This window comes from Colletes latitarsis, chromosome 5 (assembly GCF_051014445.1).
Source record: "Colletes latitarsis isolate SP2378_abdomen chromosome 5, iyColLati1, whole genome shotgun sequence".
Taxonomy (NCBI): Eukaryota; Metazoa; Arthropoda; class Insecta; order Hymenoptera; family Colletidae; genus Colletes; species Colletes latitarsis.
In genome coordinates this window covers 25,422,792-25,442,699 of record NC_135138.1, presented here as the reverse complement: position 1 = coordinate 25,442,699, position 19,908 = coordinate 25,422,792, and positions in this window count along the sequence as shown.

Below are 19,908 nucleotides of genomic sequence, written 5' to 3'. Positions count from 1 at the left end.
CTAAGGTTAAATTTCCGGCTGGGGCACCGATTTCGCAAACTTTGACGCTCGCAAGCTGCGGGATTGAACGTCGTAAAATACTATTATTATTGTTATTATTATTATATCATCTTCCGTTCTTCCGTTTCAAACGGAGGGTAAGAAAATTCGGAAGGTCTGCGTCTGCATTCATTTGCATCCGCGGGCGAAATTTATTGGATTCGGGGAACGGGAACACGTGCAAAGTGTTCCTGCTTGCGAGTCCCTTTCCTCTTTTTAACTGCGATTCCGCGAAGCAGCCGTGAAAAATTGTGCACTTCGAGGGAACCGCGTTTAAATTTACATCCGCGCGCCGCAATTATCGCCGAAGCATTTGATATCCAGATTTAACGAAATCCATTAAACGAGACGGACAGTGTATAATCGATAAAAATGTGTTCCCCCAAGGCGTGGTCGAACGAGAGGACATTATCAGAGCTTTTCCTTCTTTATAAACGTTCCCATGGTTCTCAAATCTTCAAATACGTATTCAGAAATCGAATATTCATCGTTGATAAGAAATATTCCATGTATAAACATTTTCACTTTATCGTTTTTTAAAGTTGATTCGTACTCAATTAACACGGTCAGTGTAGCTGAAATGGTAACAACATTATCAGTAGCGTAGATATTGTAATCGAATTTAACCAAGAATAATAAAAGCTTTGAATAATAGGGCATCCGAGTATCAGGAATCATATAATGTACTGTAAACATGAAATTGTTGCAGGTGAAATGGGCTGGTTGATAGGATGGTATCTCGATTATCGAAATTAATTAGAAACACTAAAATCAATTATTTTAACAATTATTGTATTTTCACGGAGGGAATGAAATATTCTATTACTATAAAATACTTTCTCAGTGCTTTGCGTTAAGTAAGAACAACCATTAAAGCTATTTCTTCTGTCGAGATGGAATTTTTAAATCTATAAATCGAAACAAAATAAAGTCTTAGGCTACGGTACGATCACAGGGAAAATTCCGAGGAAGTAACCCCGCGAAGCTGAAACGTTTCTAACTGCTGTTCACAATGGTATGTTTCGTCTATCGTATCGACTGGTCCTGTCGAAGTTTGCATAAATATTTGCGGTAAACTAAACAAACCGCCGAACTGTGTATATTCGTACAGACCTATTAGCCTACTTTCGACGAGAGGAACGTTATTTGTGAACTTCTAAACAGGTTATGGGAAAGTAGTTGTTTTTTAAAAGTGATTGAGTTCTGATTCTTTAAATTTGATCACCGAACCACGCGATTATAACATAAATAGTAACAATACTGGAATACAAAGAATACTGGTTCCGCAGCATTCCTTTGACAAATGGCACATGAGGTTTCTGTATAAACTCAAGAATTTACTACCGAAATAACCCTGCCTTCTAATAAAATTCTGCCTTAAGGGGAGATACTTCCAAGTCAAGGATCACAATACAGTCCCCAAGTCGAGTAAAGTCTGGTCTGCTTCCTAACATTTTGGGTTCCTCATTATTTTTAATATTAACGTCCGTCCTTTTAAGAAAACTTCACGGTTAACGCGGTATTAAAATATTTACTGCTATGTAAATCTCGCCGTATCTTTCGAACGATTGAATTGTATTAACGACGTTAGATTCGGACAGTTATGAAACGACACGGTGGATTACTCAGCGCCCATTTCGACCAGAATCTAAATTTCGTTGTTCCAATTTAAGGTTCCTGATTGAATTTTTGCTGTAATTGTAATATACAAGTTTATTTGTCATTGTTATTTACTAAGACTCAGAACATTACGATTGTGAAAGTAGACAGTTATGAAATGTCACGGTGGACTAACCCTCTCCAGCGTCCATTTCGACCAGAATCTAAATTTCGTTATTCCAGTCTAAGGTTTCTGATTGAATTTTTGCTGTAATTGTAACATACAAGTTTATTTGTCATTGTTATTTGTTACGACTCAGAACTTTATAATACTGAAAGTAGAAAGTTATGAAATGACACGGTGGATTAATATTCACCAGCCTCCATTTTGACCAGAATTTAAATTCCGTTGTTCCAGTCTAAGGATTCTGTGTGAATTTTTGATGTAATTGTGACATACAAGTTTATTTGCCATTGTTATTTACTACAACTCAGAACATCACGATTCCGAAAGTAGACAGTTATGAAATGACACGGTGAATTAACCCTCCACAGCGTCCATTTTGACCAGAATCTAAATTTCAATGTTCCAGACAAAGGATTCTGATTGAATTTTTGCTGTAATTGTGATATACAAGTTTATTTGCCATTGTTATTTATTACGACCCAGAACTTTACGACTGTGAAAGTAGATCAAAGTGGAGATAGAGTCCGCTGGGAGGGGGTTAAGAAATAGATAAAATCGTAGATTCGAAGCTCAGGAATAGCCAACCGGAACTATCTTCGAGAAATATCGATCGTGACGGACCGTTGCACCGGGGTGGTAAAATCCACGAAGAATTTCCGTCCTTTGTACAGCGACGTTTTCTGCACGTCTTAGCTCCGAACCCTTCGCCTTACAATGGCAATGAAAATGACCGTGGGCGCGAGAACGAAGGCGCAGAGGTACCTTGATACGAGGGTAGCCCGAAAGCCACTCGATAAGAGGTCGTTCCGAGGATCTTGAGTAGGTGCGACCTTTTTTTTTATGGAGGCCAAGGACGAATAGCTTAGATAAGTGTGCGGTCGATCCTTGGAGAGCGAGGGAGGCGTACGTTCGAAATGTAAAGCGTTACGGTAGAATCTCGATTATCTGAAGTGGGGTAGGATGCTTCTGAAAACTGGCTTCACGCATAATTGACCTTGGGAAGATAGAAGTTAGATATACAGTCTTTAGTACACTTGGGACGACGAGCTCATCTAGCATCTCGAGCGTGAAAACAGTTTCGTTATGGGAGGATAGAAATTTTTCAACTGAGACTTTTCTAAAAGTAGCGCAGGCGTTTAATAAATTGTTCCCCGATATGAATTTTTAAACGGAGCGATTCGAAAGCGTATATATAAAAATGCGTTGCTTCGCAGTCGTTTTTAAAATATAGTATACCTGGTTCAAACGAATATACAGGGTGTTCCTCATTTTTCTATACACACTCAAAATAATCTACTTCAAAAATAAGGCTGGTGTTATATAACAAAAAATTCATAAATGCTTTGTTAAGAAGATATGAAAAAAATATGAAATGTGATGTTTTTTTATTTACTAAAGAAACAAATATACTAAAATTTTGTTTAAAGAGAACAACTGCTAGTTGAGGCACGAAGAAATATTATTAACCTAGAATTATGTGAATAACTTAAACATTTCTTTATCAAAGTTTAGTTTCTTCAAACTTTTTATTGTCATAAAATTTTGAATTATTCTCACGATACCGAATGCTTGCAAAAGATTGATTTTATTTTATTATACATTCTTTTTCTTATTTTAATGTTCCGAATCTCAATCAAGTTTCACGTTTCATATTTTTGTTATAACTTCTTAATAAAACATTTATGAATTTTTTGTTACTAAATACTTTAGTCTTAGTTTTACTTGTAGAACACACTGCTGAAGTGTATACGAAAAAATGTGGAACACCCTGTATATATGTTCATTGTATTTCGAAAACTTTTTGAATTTGAAACGTACAAATTTCGTTTAGTTTAAAAAAAAGTATCATTTTCATTTTAATGCCAGAACAATACCGCTGTCAAATCGTAAAATGATTAAGAGTCACTACTACTAATTATAATTTATTCTTTAATGATTTAAACATCTGGAACCACCTCAAAAATAGAAATATACCGTCGTATTAAATTAAATTTCAGTTGGTATTTATATGGACAGTCGAGTGAAAAATAAATTTGTAATTTAATAGAATATTGGAATCGCTATCGATATATTGTTTCACTAATTATGGACGGAATGCATAGGTAGACGTAACATTAGCATATTATCACATTAGTAAAATGAAATTTACGTTGCAAAACTGACTATTCGTTGTCACATTGATAAAGGTGTGCGACAAGTGCGATTGGATTGTAAACAGCGGACTATAAATATGCAAAGCGAAGTTGTTTTTAAGTAATTTAGATCCTCCCGGAGCGGATATTTTACGCAATATTTGTTTCCGCTCCAAAAATTATAATCGAACTTAATCATATTTAACCGAACGTTGCTGTACGTTTCCCGTTAAGCCAAAGCTTAATGAGATATTACGTTTCATTATTGTCGTATTCGAAACACATACGTAATTCGAATCAGATGCAGTTTAACTGTCGCTCCATTCTAATTACTATGCCCATGTTTTACGAACTCATTAACCGGGTTTTGGTTTCGTCAATATCTGTTGTCGAACGTAGGAGGAGGAAGCTTTAATAAACTACAGCATGTTGAAATACAAAATTTCGTCTGTGCTGCATTTACATTAATTGATTCGTTTTCGTATTTCCGACTATCATTGCGAAACAATAATTGGTAATCCCAATACAATACGCGTCAAATTGAATATATTCCATAATGGTGATGAAAATTACACTAAAAATTCACCGTCTAGCTCTTTGTCCTGAACTTGGACCAAAAACGAGTCTCTCGATTAAAAATCGATCCTCAAACGATTGAATACAAAAGACTCCTTTGTTGCATTAAAAGGTTGTATCAAAGGAAAATTCGTGTGCAATATTCGAAATTGATTTTTCAATTATATTTCATTACGAAATAACGTCCCTCGGTAAAAGTGAATTTCTTCGAACGTCATTCGTTGCCTTATTAACGAGGAAAGTTTTCTGCAGAAAATGGTCCGTTTAATTCGTTTCGTGTCTTAATCGCTCTTCGATTCGTTCTATTCTTTTACTCATTTCGCAGGTACTATTTAATTATATTGTCTTCATTTAACATCTACTATTGAATCACTATTATTCTTTTTAGCTCTTCACGAAAATCCAATTATCCAACATGAATTGAACGCTATTTAATATCGTTTTGATAATCACATCACTCAAATTAACCAGCCGGGCATTGGACTATTGCTGATGTATATAAATTTCATCCAACCAATGAAGGTTCTATTATAATCTGATGTATACCTAACTGCTCCAAACTCTCTCAACCTATTAACATTAAACCTACCGCTACCGGTCAAATGACCATTTCTTAAATTTCGTTTAGAATCTCTAACACACAATATCATTTTAGCGCCATTTAACTTCACGACTTTTCTCATGGTATACGTAGAATGAATTTTACGATATTCACTTCTATTCTTATAGTTTGTTTTCTGAGAAAAATATGTAGTCTGTCTTGCCTACCACGACCGGTCATATTTATATTTTTTTGCAAAAAAACTGGACAAAATTTGGTATCAAATTCTGATTAGTTTCCGATGTAAATAGGAAATGTATGTATAGCAAAGACGAAAGGAGAGAATCTTCAGTTTCCACTGTCTCAGAACAGTCTAACAACGCGTATTAAAAATATTAAACGTTTAGACGCATGCAGTTCCGAAACTACTAGTGTTTTCTGCATAATTGAGCCATCGTTGGAAGCGGTAAACCTTCCCCTTTAAAATGGCTTTTGGTTTTTGTTGATCGGACTTTTCGTTTTCGAGATATCGTAATTTATGTAAAAGGTAATTTTTTAAATTTGACTGTCTCTCGCTTCTCCGGGTTAGAAAAGGCTATTCACGCAAATATTAAAAGTTTAGATGCGTGCAGTTTCGAAACTACTCATGATTTTTGCACAAATGAGCCACTGTTAGAAGCGGCAAAGCTTCCTCTTTAAAATGGCTTTCGGTTTTTGACGATCGGACTTTCAGTTTTCGAGATATCACAATTTATGTAAAAGGTAATTTTTCTTAATTCGACTGTCGCACTGTCCGGCTGGCGTATAATAGCCTATTCACGCGTATTAAAAATACTAAAACTTTAGACGCGTGCAGTTTCGAAACTACTAGTGTTTTATTAATTATTAAGCCACCGGTAGCAGCGGCAAAGCTTCCTCTTTAAAATGGCTTTCGGTTTTTGACGATCGGACTTTCCGTTTTGGAGATATCGTAAGTTATGTAAAAGGTAATTTTTTTAATTCGACTATCTCTGTCTTCGTCTAGCGGAGTCGGACCTTCTTGTCGCACGTGCGTGGTGCTGACCTACCCCGCGTACGTGACTGCCGTGACCTAGTTCCAGCGTAGTATTTCCAAGAATTTACTACGCACTGTTTACTATCTACGCGCGCGAAATCAGTGAACACACGAGCGCAACAACGAAACGTAAACAAACCCTATCTCCGAAACTAGTCATCCGATCGACGCGAAACTAAAATCGCTATATCTCCGGAACTAATAAAGCTATCGACTCGTACAAACGCTCATTTTAAAGGGCATTTCATCCCCTATCCTATGAGCATATCAATTATTATTTTTTATGCTGTCTTCTATTTTTATTTTGACATTTACTCTGACTCTACATACCCAAATACGTTTCGGCAACTCCTATTGATTATAGAACTGATATGCGATACAACTGGATTATAAATTATTTATTTAATTGAAAATGAATTTAAATACAGGATGTTTGCGTAATTACTAGCCAACATTTTTTTCTTAAATACAGGTAATCCACCTATAACACGGTAGATAAGTTCCTAGAAAATGCCGTGTTGTATGAAACCGTGTTATATGAGAACCAAAGCCAGTACAAAGAGGGGGATTACTTTCCGAAAACTTATTAAAAACAAATATTTTTTTTTAATTCCACATAAGCAAGTTAATTTTTATGAAAAATATAAATGTATGTATATGATAGCTTAGAATAGATTTTACACAGTCAGACACGTTGTTCGGTTATCAATTTATCACAACGTACTTTTTAAATATATACAGTTTGTAACAGTGCTGCCAAAATTGACATCTTACAAGTGGTACCAACATTGTATTCCAATATAACAACAGTACAATACGAAACAAAAAAAACAAAAGATGTTTTAATTTAACACAACCTTAATTTAATGAATTATAATTTGTTTATATATTTTCATGTAAAGCCACTATAGTTCATTATTCGTTCGCGTCATTATTTTGAGGTAATTTAGTTTTTAAATATGTTAAGCAAAAATCATATTATCCAATGCTGTAGAAGTACAGTGTTGTACAAATGTTCTCGCAATTTTCTTATCGTGTTAAATCAAAACCGTGTTATAAGATGCCGTGTTGTAGGAGGATCGCCTGTAGTTATTTTTTCTAGAACCAACTACAATATCGACTTGGAACAAAATTCGTTTTCAAGGGCGTTTTATCTTCCATTCGATGAAAATTAAAAATTTTTTAACATAAAAGTTATGCAAAAACTAGAAGTACGTTGCCTCGTAATGGGGAAAAAGAAAGGTTGGTCATTTGACCGGTCATGGTAAGAATGTGTATACATGAAGTGTCGGTAGGTTTAGTGTTAACATAAATCATCGTTCGCGAGTTAAGTATTTAAGCAGAACTTTTGCGCTCACCCAATGGTTCCTTTTTCGGTCTGTCGGTGCGAAGTTTTCCTCGAAACGAGTGTCCAGCGAGCGCGACAAAACCAATGTTCGACCAGACAGAATCGAGGTTGTTTCCGATGCAGGGTACAGGCGAGGCCAAATCAGATCAGACCCAGACCGGACGAACGACGATGAGATTCAATCGATACATGCAGAATTTTACGGTTCCCGGTTCTCACACCTTCGCGCAGGACGTTCCTAACGAGGTAAATATGAGGGAATCCGGGGATCTCTTAGGATAGGATATCCAGGCAGTGAGGATGCAGCCCACGTAACCACATGGGCCGAGAAGAAATACGGAACGGGAGGGGTTTCGAGTTTCGCCCGAGCTTTCACAATATCCATGGCGAATCGCCTTGTATTCACCCTTTCCCACGTCAACCCCCGAGAATGCTCACACCCACCCCCATCCGCCACTTTGTTATCGTACCTTCCCTGACTCTTTGGACTTCTTGAAATCCAGGTGGAGGCCAGAACCACCTATGCTCGTTCGGAATGCTTGAAATCAGACTGAAGATTCGTGACTAGGAATTTATAAACGGGGCAGGCCATTTACCACCTATTTATGTATTTATTTACGCGTGTTTGGAATTGCAGGGACGATGGAAAACTGTAGGAAATTAATATCCGTACGATTTATTTTATAGTAGAGTTACTACTGGGTACTGAATCCATGCTTATTCTAATATTAATAAGCATCTTTTTATAATCGTAAAGAGTACCAAGAAATTCATCAAAGCAGTACTAGTTCAAGAATGATAGTTGACAGGAAATGTAACGAAGTCTAAAAACCATATTTAACGATTTTATATTTCTAATGAAATGATTGATGCCCAATTCTGGACGTACAGCTTTCATTCCGTTAGAAAACAATAAAATTTCTGTTTCATTTCAATTTCATTTTCTGTCTCACTTTCTCTTGTGTTCATTTCTATAACCTGTTAGTAATGTTGCGAGTGACACGAGAATGATAATGAAGATCTAGAGCTCCAGAAAAATGGGCCGAAAAAATACATTGGATCTAAAGTTTATTCGTATACCTCGTCTGTGATTATATTCCTCATTTTTATCACTTCATATGTAGGTGTAGTCCAATGATCCAAAGAATTTTACTGCATTTTGATTCCTTTAATATAAAAAGACACGCAGAAATCATCGATGGTCAGGTAATAAAAATTACATAACGAAGTAACTAAATTTTCGAAGGCTTCAGAACACTGTACCATAAATTTGAATTGAATTCTTAATATACACATTGAAAGTTCTGAATCATTATTATAAATCGACGATACGAACGTAATCCTCCTTAAAGGGTTCAGTGGTAACTATTGTTTCGTTTAATATCTGCATTTATACGTAATATTCTGCACCGCTTTATGCATAGGTATCTCAGGGATGTAAATTGCTTCCTCTCAGCGATCGACGCTGAGCTCGATAGTGCTCTCAAAGTTGCAAAATTACTGCTTTCTTGCCATTATTGTTGTAACTCTCTATTTCCCGTGTTCTTACGCAACGCTTTACGGAACAATTTCGCTGCTTGAATATTAAACATTACTCAGAAGCAGTACGGAGAACGTAGGTAAACAAATTTCTTAATACCTGTGATACTTTTATGCAGTATACGCGATTCTTCGAACCTCCGGAACGCGATCAACGAAACTATCGATGAAACGAAGTACGATCAATGAAACGCGATAAATTTAATTAGCATATACGAGAACTAGCTGTAAATGGACCGTGTTTATGGTACGATGCACGAAAGCTAATCGATTCCAGACACACGAATTACTCTCGCGAAGTTTATACAACTGCCTCGTTAATTTCGTAATGTCAGTACCACTTGAACTCTGAATTATTCCAAAACCTATAGACTGATTCAATTCACCACATAATCCTCAGTTTATGCTTCGCGGAATGGAAATGTATACGGTCAACCTATAGGTCTATCTTTCAAGGTTTGCGACTGTTATCGCGTTCCTGTAAAATAGTTTCTCACGTTGTTCAGGTATGTTTCCCTTTCTACGACCGTTTAACACAGTAATTTGTTATTCAATTTGTTATTCAGCGGATGCTTAAATATTTTATTACCAGTGTTGCAGGACTGGACGAAAGGGCAACAACCTGGAGGACGTGGTCAGTGTTAGAAGACTTCAACCCTGAGGGTAAAATTCATATATTTTTTCAACTTGAATCCCGTGTTTCAGTTTGATACACAAATGGGTAAAATTCTTATCTAAATTGTTGAGGTTTTTACTGCAAAATATATTATTTCAATTGTATATGTTTTATTTGTAACAAGTAACGAGAAAACAATTAGCTGTACGAAGCGTGTTACATTACTTTACAGACTGATCTACAATCTGTATAATCGATGATAAGTGTTCCAGCAGGTAGCGATCAATTACCTGCTCTACTTTGTCGACACAAGTGACATTTACAATTATGTTTTGTCTTGTTACTCCTGACATAAAGAAAATAAAAATTGCAATAATACATCATAAGAATCGGTTCCATCGAGTAAATATTATGAATAATTTACTGTAAACTTTTATTTCATGTGTCTATTTGTGAATCAGTCACAGGAATCGATTTAATTTATTCTGACGTGTTGATCATTAGTCGCGGATCGAGCGTTCCCATTTTCACTGAAATATTTTATTACCTTTTTCCTAGAATTGGATTGGAATGCGACAGCACGAAGAACAGGTCAGTGTTAGAAGACTTCAACATTAAGGGTAAAATTTATACATTTTTTCAATTTGAATCCTGTGTTTCAGTTTGATACAGAGATGGATAAAAAATAAAAATTGCAACAATAGAATAGATCGGTGCCATCGAGTAAATATTACGAATAATTTATTGTACGTTTTTCATTGGTTAGTTTATTGCTTGACTAAACTTTTATTCCATGTGTCTATTCGTGAATCAGTCACAGGAATCGATTTAATTTATTCTGACGCGTTGATCATTAGTCGCGGATCGAGCGTTCCCATTTTCACTGAAATATTTTATTACCTTTTTTCCAGAATTGAACTAGAATGCGACAGCCCGAATAACAGGTCAGTGTTAGAAGACTTCAACATTAAGGGTAAAATTTATACATTTTTTCAATTTGAATCCTGTGTTTCAGTTTGATACAGAGATGGATAAAAAATAAAAATTGCAACAATAGAATAGATCGGTGCCATCGAGTAAATATTACGAATAATTTATTGTACGTTTTTCATTGGTTAGTTTATTGCTCGACTAAACTTTTATTCCATGTGTCTATTTGTGGATCAGTCACAGGAATCGATTTAATTTATTCTGACGCGTTGTTATTTTCACGTGCTTATCGCGCTCGCAGGTGAACACAAGTGGATACATACGTTAGTTTTCCCCAGATTTCAGCAGTAAATCTGAGTTTACGGAGGATCCAGCGGACCCAGGGCTCTCGCGGAATTTATGTGCAGTCGTTTTCTTCGCGCCTCTGTTATACAGGTAGACGCGTTGTTGCATCGCTTTCGCTCCTGCGGAGCCCCTGACGCATCAGTCTTTGTAATGCATAGTAATCGATAGATGCCTGCTATCTACGTTGTTTTCAGGGTACCTTTTCCCGAAGAACCACTTGTTTGCCTGATTTAGTATTACGTAAATCCCGCGGTTACAGTCTCTGAAGGCAAATGAACTTTAACGGGCAATTAGCACTTGACCGCGAGAAATGAGAAAAGAGGGAAAAAACGAGAGAAACAAGCTGAAAAATTGACACGGACGTTATGCTGTAATGTTATTTTTATAGACTAATTAACACAGTATATTTAATAAATTAAAGATGGTAAGAATAGTTGTGAGAAATGAATTTATTAATAATCGTAGAAAACAAATTTTAGTTAATCTCGACACTTTGAGGACTCTCTATTCGAAATTATAATTCATTAAAATGTAGATCACAATTCCAAGCGACGTCAGAAAATTTTAGAGCAGCTGTTTTATTTAGAAATCGTAGTACTCGAGTAACAAGCATATAAATAATGTGCACGAATCCGTACGCTATTTTCCATCCCGTTGTTAATGTAGAATAAGATTGACGTGATATTGACTTTCTGTATGCCACATAAATTTACCCGATAATTTGACAACGAATTTCTATTTAAATCACGGAGGAAAAGGTAAAACGTTATCGAATAAAATTAGCTACTAAGTAATTACCATATCCGCGAAAAGATTTTCTGTCTCATAATAATTTTATCTTAACTTAACTATCCGCTAAAGTAATTATCGAGTTATTAACGTCAATTATTGTCGTACGAATTTGTGTATTAACTATCGAAATGTTGGAAAATTATTTTCCTAAAATTTTTTTCGTTGATACAAAGTAATACCTATACTGAATCTTATTCTATTTAAATTAATAGAAACGCGATATTGTTTGTTTCGATCACGCTCGATCTTCCATAAAATGTAAAATCTAAGTTGAGGATTTTACGTGTAATACTGCCATAACCTTGGCGCTTCTTTTGTTCAAGATAACAGGGTTCCGAGACCGTTTTGTCAGCATCCACTCGACGCCGGCAACGTGAGATCGTTATTTCATTATGGTTAATTTGAGACTGAGTGCGCTCATGGGTGGCTAACGAGATAACAGAGGGATTCTCATAATTAGAGGGAAGATTAACGAGCCCCACAATGCACGACATCACGTCGAATAATATTTATTTATATTTACTTTCGCATTGTGCCGAAGGTATTTCGGGATTTTCATGAAACGCGCATAAAAGGATTCTGTCGCTAGTTTCAAACGACACGCGTCACTCATTAATTGGAAATTTCTCTCACTGCATTACTTGAATTCTAAGATATTTATCAGAAGAAATGCTATCGGACTACTGTACAAATATAACTCTCATTTCATATTAAAATAGCATATAATCTTCATCCCTGAAGAAGCGAATAAAAAAGTCCACTCTAGAGGAGGCAATCTCTTCGTTTGAAAAATATTATTTTCGCTTCGATTCGAATAGACTCATTCCGCAGAACGAATGTGTAACGAGCAAACTTGAACGTTCTGGGAAGTAATTTAAAAAATGTTAAATTTCCCCGAATTTTGAAGCTCATCGCCTAAATGCAAACAACCATCGCATGAAATTCGTTAAATATTATTAGACTGCGGATGTTTATGCAAATGCATATGTTTCTAGGAAATAGATAAAAGAGTGAAACCTAAATAGAAGTTTGTTTCATCACTAGAGATTCTTAAAAATATATTTCTTATTTTGCATACCTTTTATAATAAAATGAATGCTTATATAGGCTTCCAAATATTTATTTCAGTTTATTAATTCAACGCTTGTATACGATAGTCATGGCAGTCATGACAACATAGCTATTTATACATCTCGTAAATTATTAATGGTAACAGTTTAACATTTTACATTACTCAGTAATTATGAAGTATTCTTAGCAGATGGGTTCTACGCAAACGAATTTTATGAGGCCAGATTGTTGAAGAAGCTAAAACAATTAAAGCATGCTATTTCACCAAATTCAAATATACCACGATCACATCTTGTAATGTTGAGCGTTCGTTCTCAACTTATAAATTAATTTTAACCCTTAAGTGGACTCTCAATCTCACCTGAATTATTATACTTAATGTTGATTTTTACCAAATTGCTATATGGAAATCAACTTTCCTTTAAAGTATTTAAAAAATAATGAACTTATAGAAGATTACATAAATTTTCAAATAATTACATTAACATATATTAAATAATAATTTTTTACACTTAAAGGTTAAGCGATAAACGTCATCAACTAACTCTTGACAATATTGAAAAAATACTCGTAATATATTGTAATTTAATTTATTATGTTTAAGTAATAAAATTATTTAAACATATTTCGAATATATTTTGCATATTCCTGTATATTTTGCCATATTATTGATACATATATTTGACATATGTCACATATTTTGACATATTTCATTGACATAAACATCCGCAATCTAAATATTATATTAGAATTATACAGGGTGTTCGGCCATCCCTGGGAAAAATTTTAATAGAGGATTCTAGAGGCCAAAATAAGACGAAAATCAAGAATATCAATATGTTGATGGAGGCTTCGTTTAAAAGTTATTAATAATTAAATTCAAAAACTTCAAATCGTTCTGGAAAAATTATTTTCGGTTGCGGGGGTCAATTACAATCAGTTTTGGTGAATACACATACTTCCGAAATCCTATCCACTTTCGAGAAAAAAATTCATTACCGAAAATTTCATGTCTGACTATAGCGTTGATATGTTTCACTGAAATTTCATACGTATCTTTAAACCATCATAACTTCTGAACGGATTGGACGATTTTAATGTTTAAAAAAGCAAACTACGCGTATTTTGGTGGAGAATATGTTACAAATCGCAAAAATATTCGAAAAGTAGGTCCTTGACCCCGCAAAATGAGAAAAACGCCTTAAAAATGGTCCAATTTTCAAACAGCCATAACTCCTACAATTGTGAATATATTTCAATGAAACTTTTTTTCTAAAGTAGAGCTCATAGGTACCTACAAAAAAGTATTAGACAACTTTTCTGTAGGTCGTCAAAAAAAATTACTAAAAATGAAAAAGGAATTTTTAAGAAAAATCGACAAGGAGTAGGTGCTTAAATTTTTCGACGAAAAAGAAAATTTTTAATTAATTCTAAAAAAATTATTTTTGGTTGCGGGGGTCAATTACAATCATTTTTAGTGAATAGACATACCCCCGAAATTTTGCTCATTTTCGAGAAAAAAATTCAGTACGGTCGGAACTTTAAACGTTAATAACTGTTTAACGAAGCCTTCATCAACAAATTGGTATTCTTGATTTTCGTCTTATTTTAGCCTCTTGAATCCCACATTAAAATTTTTCCCAGGGGTGGCCGAACACCCTGTATACTGAAATACACTGAAGGGTTATTTGACTATTACAAATAGGGGGTGGCAATTCGAAAACGGTTTAGAAACGCTAATAATAAATAACGTAAAAACCGTAAAATGTTTAGTTATACGTTGTAATAATTTGAACGAAATTCCTCCGTCTGGCCAAAAGCCAGAAGAGGATTTTCTCAGGAAAATCCTGGAAGAAAGTCGTTGGTTAGCAACAATTTAAGCGCTTTGCATGCGCCATTCGAATTCGCAGGTGTCCACCGCACTTGGAACTAATGAAACAGGGGACGACGACGTATTCTGATATTTAGTTGGGGCTCGGTATTTTGCACAGTCTAGCCAATCGTGGCGTGTCACTACGGTTATGTTATTTCGCAGTTTGGAACTCCAGTTACCTACTTACCTGAAGGTGCGCAAAGGGCAACGGAATTACGGTGGATCGATAGCCCGACAACCAGTAACCTCTACCTTCCTTCCACGGCTTTACGTAATTCTGGAGGCATTGTTCGCCGGACTCGGCTTCATAAGAAGTTAATAACGCTTCATTTGCTTGTGAAGCCCATCACGTGAGAAAAATTGTTCGCGTTACGGGATACGCGCTCGTAAATCAACCGCGCCATCACGCTCGCTGGTTGTTTTTATGAAAAATTCGGCGACGTTCATTACGAGATTCTTTTACTCTTCGGGCATTACTGTTGTGCTCGTATTATTATGACTTCTAATAATAACAGGAGTTTATACGGTGCGGAGATAATAACGCACATTATACCGAGTGGGACGAAACAGGTGGCACCATAAAACGTGATCTTCACGTAAAAATGAATCGAAAAGGTGCTACGAAACGTTTTCATACGATGCTTCGTTTTGGAGATAATTGACTTTTAATATCCCTTCCGTCTGACCATTACGCATACTTTCTACTTGCGTTAATGTCTGAGAATGTTAATAGTACTGTAATGTAGTAAGACTAACACAGAATGACATTTCTGAGGTAGAACCTGATCGATGGAACTGACTTGCGTCTTTCAACTTTGTTGATATTTTACGACACGGCGGAATCGTAATACTTATGGTATCAAACTTTCTTGGAAAATTAGCTACACGTACGATGACAGAGATAAGCTCAGTGTCCATATGTTAGCTCGAGTGTCGAATCCTATGATTGGACGAATTTCTCTATGGAGGAATAGGGTTACAAACCCAACGCCAATATTGGTTTGGAGGATTGGCTGATCAAGTCGTGTTCCCGCACAGGATTTTGTTTGTCCCACGTGGCTTTTATATTGAATCGCTAGTATTCTTTACGAATCCTACAAATTCTGTAGCAAATTGAATTAGACAGCATCCGTCGGGAGAAAAAAACGAGTTCTGTTTTAAGTGCTTCGTTCTTGCGAAACTTCAGTATAATTTACTTCGACCTTAGATGGTCGAAAATCCCAGAAAAGCTACGAGAAGTCCAAATTTTGAAGTTTTAAATTCGTAAATTATCAAATCAGTAAAACTATCAAATAATAATTGAACGATGGTTTTTTTAACATTGCGTTCGTAGCGTTATTTTAGAAAGTTTTTAGCCTGCAGTTTCACGTTATCATTAACAACACACAATACGTACAAATAAAAGTACAGGAATAAACAAAAAATAGCGATATTGGAATTTCGTATAGTTTTTTCAGACATCCAATTAGCGATCATGTTTTTCATCTCGTTTCTTGGGATTCAATAATACCCGAACATCCTTTTTGCTTTTAAATTTGTTAAAACATATCTAGAATTCTCGAGCACAATGACTATTTCCAATCTCTCGTGCGTCGGTTCTATGTTTTAAAATTATTTATGGCGAACGTTCCTGACAAAACGCAGACACACTTAGTTGAGAATTCAATCATCTTTGTCGAATGTTCCTTGTCTACTTTAGTCTATCCGGCTTCGAGGCTCAGCCGAGTGTCTGTAATTAACGAACAAGAATAGAAGACCCGGATAATAGTCCGGAGGAATGAAAGGGGTTTTCAAGTGAGACGATATTAATTCAAAGTGTAGCGCTACAATTTGTAATTATATTTCTGCGGATGAATGGCGGCGTAAGGTATCAACGGTGAATTGGGCCCAGGATTCTTACATGTATTTTCACGCGTCGTTGAGCCACGCGTAAGCACTTTAAACTCTCTGTACAATCGTCGTGCCGGTTCCGTCGAGTTTCAGTTTCGAGGCGCCCCAGAACGCATTAGAACTTCTTAATACGTTTCCCAAAGTGGCGCACGAACTCGATAAAAATTTCACTCGGTGATCAAATATTTTCGAATTGTGCCTTTTCATTCTTCTCACAAGCGAAGTTCGATTTCGACATTCGTCGAACGACCCGGGCTTACCTTCTGGTGGATTTTCAAGCTTCGACACACGACTGTCGAGGCTCTCGTCGGTTATTTTCAAGCAGAAGCTTCGTTTCTTCGAATCAACGCCTTTGTTTCGTCAGACGTCCGGAACGTAACACAAATTTTATCCAAAGCGACTACAAAGTAGAAGTAATATACGTTGTGCTTATTGCTTTTATTTTTATTTTATTTTGGGACTCTTGTAAGTACCTCTCCAACTCTGTCAACCTTCGAATACAAAATTGTATATGAATTATTTTACTATATTCAAGAATATGCACAGTTGTGGACAGAATTAAGTGAACAGGCAAAGGAAATAAGTGTAAATTAAATTTAATTAAAGTAGTATAACTATTATGCACTTAAAATTACAAATTATATATCTTTATGGTACATAGATTATTTAACGTATTATTGAAATTAATATTTACATTTGTGTTAAAATAAGGTGTATTAAACGAAAATGTTGGTTTATTATTTTTCTATATCCAAGAAAATGCGCAATTGTAGACAGAATTAAGTGAACAGGCAAAGAAAATAAGTGTAAATTAAATTTAACTAACGTAGTATAATTATTATGCACTTAAGTTTTACATATTATATATCTTTATAGTACATAGATTATTTAACGTATTATTGAAATTAATATTTACATTTGTGTTGAAATAAGACATACTTAACGAAAATGTTGGTTAATTGCCGAGGAACAAAAATAAGTGAACAGGTAATAAAATATATAAAAATATAAAATCAATATTTAATATGACCACTTTTTGCTGCAATAGTTGCTTTTAAACATCGTGGAATATTATTTAGCAGAAATCCGGACTTTGTGCCAGCCATTCCAATAATTTAATATTGGAATACTCAAAAATTGTTTTGTTTTTCTTTTAGCAATGTTTAGCAAAATTATTCGAGTCTCATTTTCGTAACTGTTTTCATTAATTTTTCCGTCAATCTGTACCAAATTGCCAACTCTATTCTACGAAAAACATCCCCATAATACTAATAACTCTCCACCAAATGTAATAATACAAAACGGCATTTTGTATGCTTCGTTTCATTTTCTTCATACATAATGCTTCTTTTTTAATTGCTGTAAATTTAAATTTGTTATCATCGCGCCAATATTATTTTTCTCTAGAATGATACTGATATATTTATTGCTATTTTTAATAACGCACTTAATTTTCAACAATATTTCGCGCTGAGGTTCTTGGATTTGTCAACATTTACGAGTAATTTGACGATCTTCTCTCACGTCCACGGCCACTTAAATTTTCAAAGATACTATATAGTAAATATTTTTTATAAATTTTGTCGACCGCAGTTTTAGAAAAACTATACTCTTTTGCTACTATAGAGTAACTTAATTTATTTCGACAGTTCGCTAAAATCAAATTATGAATTTGATTTGAAAATTCTTTTCTTACTGACGTTTTGCTGTTTTCTTACAAATAATCTGTTTTATGCAAAGCTTACATGTCAACCAAATAGTTCATTTGAGATTACTGCATGAGAGTGAATAGGATAATTCGCGCTTCGTTACATTTTTCGCGTTGTAATAACATCTTGAACGAGTGTACACTTATTTTTGTCCCACGACAACCAATCAACATTTTCCTTAAGTATACTTTATTTCAACACAAATGTAAACATTAGTTTCAATTATTTGTTAAAGAATCTATGTACCATAAAGATATGTCGTAATCCATTAGAAAGTTTTTATTATCGAAATTCATGTTACTTTTTTACGTTGAAACGTTTCAAAGAAAGAAATATACGAAAAGAAAAGAGGAGAACAAAAAAGGGTTTCCGGATGAAAAGGTCGTGCGTGAAAAAAGTTAAAAGAATTCCTCCAAAGGACTCATCCATTTTCGTTGAGTATTCTTGCTTGTTAGTAAAGTGTGTGTTCCAGTTATTAGTTGATTGCTTATTTAGTTAAAATTTTCAAACAAAATGGAAAGATTAACAAGACAAAGACATGGTTGCCCGACAGGACCTGACAAAAATAATCCAAGAGCAATGGTTGATGAAATTGTTTCTCCGACAGATATATAATAAAGAAAACTTAAATGCATAATAATTATAGTACTTTGATTAAATTTAATTTATTCATATATTCCCTACCTGTCCACTTAATTTTGTTCGCAACTATACAAGGTGTATGCGTTAAGTTTTGTTACCAGATTTTAGGCATTTCCGGTAATGCAATTAAAAAATGATTCAAACAACATTTTTTTAATATGTAATGGGCTACATGTTCCCATAATAAGCTTTTTACGTAGAAAACTCAAGGTCATCTTGACTTTTTTAAACGACACTATATGTTTGTGATGTCATAGGATTGTTGTTGACAGCTGTCAAGTTTTCTTCGAAAAAGTATGATCCAATTAAGTGACCATTTAAAATACCACACTAAACATTGATGCTAATTTTAGTTTGAAAATTGCGTTCTCGTGTCCAGTGTGGATTCTTTGTCGACCAATAATGTTGATTTCGTCAATATTGGTCAATATTGATTTCGTTAATACGGGAAGCGACAAAAAGTAAACAATGACGAAAAGCCTAATACACAGAGCGGAGCTTTGTATCATAGCTCAAGTATCATTTCAAAATCACAATATGATAAACTATTGAATTCGTCTCGACATCAGCAACAATCCCATGATACCAAAAATATATGGTGCCATTTAAAAAAGACAAGGTAACCTAGACTTTTTTACGTAAAAAGTATTTTTTGAGATTTAAGAATATGGAAACATATAGTCCATAAAATACTAAAAAAATTTTGTCTGAAACGTTTTTTAATTGCACTACTGGAGATGCTTAAAACGCATACACCCTGTATATTGGGCAGAACAGAGGGTCAAGCGAAGGTTCGTAGAAAGGAATAATTTTTACTTTCGCGCACCTTTGGCCGAAACCCTGGACGGATCCCCAGTATCAATGTCTGCCCAGCGAGGTCAAGGGGCTATTGATTACAGAGCTATCGCTTTCAGAGACAATATTTATAATGGCTGTAATGAACAGCGCAAAGAAAAGTGAGAAAAACGGCCGCGAGGACGAGAGAAAGGGAAATCGCGGAGGGTTCGAGGCCGGGGCAAGATTTA